Source organism: Stegastes partitus, unplaced genomic scaffold, assembly GCF_000690725.1.
Source record: "Stegastes partitus isolate 25-593 unplaced genomic scaffold, Stegastes_partitus-1.0.2 Scaffold3899, whole genome shotgun sequence".
In the NCBI taxonomy this organism is placed as follows: domain Eukaryota; kingdom Metazoa; phylum Chordata; class Actinopteri; family Pomacentridae; genus Stegastes; species Stegastes partitus.
This window is the reverse complement of record NW_007581630.1, coordinates 1-3,458: the sequence shown is the minus strand read 5'-3', so window position 1 is coordinate 3,458 and position 3,458 is coordinate 1. Positions and strand designations below refer to the sequence as shown.

General features: G+C 41.7%; 1 long non-coding RNA gene across 1 annotated transcript; it reads right to left on the bottom strand.

The window, feature by feature from the left end:
* Nucleotides 1-206: 206 nt before the first annotated feature.
* Nucleotides 207-2,514, bottom strand: LOC103376337 (uncharacterized). Its single transcript, XR_521302.1, has 3 exons — nt 2,381-2,514; nt 501-545; nt 207-365 (listed from the first exon to the last, which is right to left on the bottom strand). It is a non-coding gene; the product is annotated as an uncharacterized LOC103376337 (long non-coding RNA).
* Between the last annotated feature and the right edge of the window lie 944 nt (nt 2,515-3,458).

Below are 3,458 nucleotides of genomic sequence, written 5' to 3'. Positions count from 1 at the left end.
CAGATTGTGTCGTGTTTTCCCTTCAAACCCTGCCCTCTCTCTAAAATAGCCCCTGCTCGATGCAAATCAGCTTCACTCCTGCTCAAAACGGTTTGTCTGCACTCGGATGTACTGTTGCTGCACAGATGCCCTGTGCTTCACTTGGAGTGTATATCCTTGCACTGGTGATGCTCTCAGATTTGTGAAATGCCTGTCAAAAAATCTCCTCGCTTGAAGCCATTAAGGCAAATTACTGTACTCTACATTTATACTCACATCTCTTCAATTGTGAGGTCTGGCTTCCACAGGACTTGAGTCGGTAGAGAAACATTTGTGATGCCACAAAAGTCACGTGGATCCCAGCTAATGTAATCATTCTGCCATTTCTGTGGAGGAAAACAAGGGTGGAGTCAGGGATACCATCAAAGGTGTCTGAGCAGGAACAAAAACATGGCTTTTAAAAGAAAGAAGTCACAGTTTTCCAACAGAGTGTGAACTGAGGAGATGAAATCAAAACTCACCATGAGAATCCAGACATAAGGGACAAATGTCTGGTCGATCTCCTTCTATAGACAAGGAAAGAAACAAGATCTGTTCAGGAAAAGAACACAGCAGCAGAACAGCTGATCCAAAACTCATCAGAACTATCAGAGCATATTTTAAATACTTTAAAAACCCCACACAGTTCACTGAAACTGCCAAGATAATTAGATTTACACACAGGTAGAAAAACTGCGAAAAAAAAAAGTCCAACCTGAGCGCACTAATTAAAAGATCAGAGTAAAATCCTTTGTGTAACCCGTTAGTCACAGAAGTGAATGAGACACACTAGTGGGTCTAAGTTAATTTAGGAGACTAACGGACTTGTGGGCCAATGTCAAGTATGCAGATGGTTTCTCTCCTGCATCCTGGAAGGTGTCAAGGAATTTGGCATACAACTCATTGCCATCTTGGACAGTTCCATAAGCAGAGTCAAGCAAGTGAAGGTAATCAGCAGGTAAACTGTTGGGACTTAGATGTTTAACTACCTCAGCTGCAGGAGGCAGCAGACTCTCCAAAATCCTCCGAGATCGTTGAAGGTCTGATATGGAAGGATCATTCAGGATCAGTTCGACACTGGAACGCCAAGTGTCATAATCTGGTTCATGACTAGGCCGGGGGACTTTGCCTGAGAATGTTCTGAGTCTCAGTGAAGACTGCATCTGCAGTGCACTGTCATCTCTTTTTACAATGTGCTCCACCACCACACGCTGCACTTCTGGCGGAGTGAGGTCGTGTGTGGCAATAGCTGAGAGACCTTGGACCTCACCACATCGAGCAGGAAGTGGTGGTGTGTCAACTTTCAGTAGAGTGGCTTTAGCAGGGGATACTCCTGCAGAGGGCAGTGTTTCAGCCACATGTGATTTAAGTGGGTTATCTGCTACTTCAGGTCCCTCTAGCGAAACAGACACAAGATCTGTGATTGACTCACCAATTTGGGACATCATGTCCTTTAGAACTTCACTATAATTCCTCCCACTCATCTTAGCTAGGTTTTTGAGTTCAGTGTGGTAGGCTTCGGTTGTACTATTCCCCACTATCTGTGTGTAAATGCTAGCAAGAGACCGTATGCGGTAACTAATCCCACTTCCTTCAAGAATATGGGTGTACGGCAGTAGTGATTCTAATGCTTCGACAGCTGTTCCTGAGTTATATTCTACAATTAGGCATGGGTACAGTTCAGGGGAATGTTCATCGACTGTTATGAACCTGTTAATGGAACCATATTGTTTCAGGAAGTCTGTGACACTTTCATCTCTCTCATCTCCAGCTATCCCACTGACCACCACAGCATTTGGGATTTTGACAGAGTGTTTCTCAAGAACATCCATTTTCCTCTAATGTCAATGTTTGGTTAAGAGTACAAATTAGCTTCCTACCTCCTGGCTGGCTCGCCAAGAAAAGCTATGTAACCCGTTAGTCACAGAAGTGAATGAGACACACTAGTGGGTCTAAGTTAATTTAGGAGACTAACTGACTTGTGGGCCAATGTCTAGGTTCGATGGAGGCAGGTGCTAATGCACATGGAAAGTCAATGAATAGTTGGAGTCGGTAGATGAGATTAGAACGCATGTATTAATCATACATTAATGGCAACTAAACAAAATAAAACTTAGCAGCCGGCATTTCTACTGAAAAGAATAATACAGCCCTTTAACAGAAATCATCAAAAACATAGCATTACTGCACCAATGGGATGAAGTTCAATGTTTTCCTTTCTTCTTGTCTTCAGATTAACAGAGATCCTTCAATAAAGTTTATTTGGTGTCTTGTATAAACAAATGTCTTTTAGTCCAGTTGCTGCAATTGTTGTTTCTCTTGGTAGCACAACTGTAGCCACATTTTTAATCAATGTTCATACCGCAGCTCTGTTTCACAAGGGAAGATGAAGAACTGGGCGGTCCTCCACCGGGGGATGATCAGGTTCTGGGATGGCTCGCCACCTCCTTAGTTAAGGAGGAATCCAGGTTCCAAATCCAAGTCTCACAAATCACCCAAAAAAACCTAGCCTGCATAACAATAAAAAACTTATTGTGCAACAGTCATGGCATTACATATCACACATGGCCATGTTTTCATCTAAATCAAATTTCTGTATGCTACTGAGATTAAAACACAGTAACAACCACATTTATGAACTCATCCTATGACTTCAGCGGCACTCTAAATCACTGCATCACTTCAAATGGAATATTTTTAACCCATAAGATTCTGATTTTCATTTTTGCTCTTGAACCATGAATTATGATTTATGATTATGAATTTTAACCATGAAACCATTTCTTTGTTTCCAAATCACAAACTAAAATACTTTTGCATCACCAATGCTTTTTTTTTAAACCGTTCACCTTTTAATCAGTTTTTACCGGTAAATTAATAATATTTTTCTGACAAAACAGTTCTACAGTGCAAACTACACTAGTACTTATGACACTTGATCCTTTAGTTGTGTGCAAAAACAACAATGGAGCTACAGCTCACATTTTACACTTACAATTTTGTCAAATAAAAAATGAAATGTCTGCCCCTTTAATCAAACAATAAACAAACAATGCATTACGGCAGTAATTGTAGTTTTAGCAGCGACACCGAGTCAGAGAGAAACGTACACACTTCGCAAGCATACCGCATCGGCACACCGTTCTATCCAGCGTAGTTAGCCACCTTAGCTCATTAGCTTAGATGAATATTTCACTCACCAAAATGGTTGTAAAGTAAGCACACCAGCCACATCACATCAGCCGCTGGTCACTTCGTCATTCCTGAGCACATTTAAGGATGTATAGCAATTTTCTGCTCATTACTTTTTGTAAAATTAATCTCTTTTTTCAGTTCGCTGCCTTGCGTGTGTCTGTGTCTTCCGCTCGTTCCGGTCAGCTGCACGCGCTACCTGAGGGGGTGGGAATTGGCTTCCCTCCACCAATAGGATTTCAGCATTG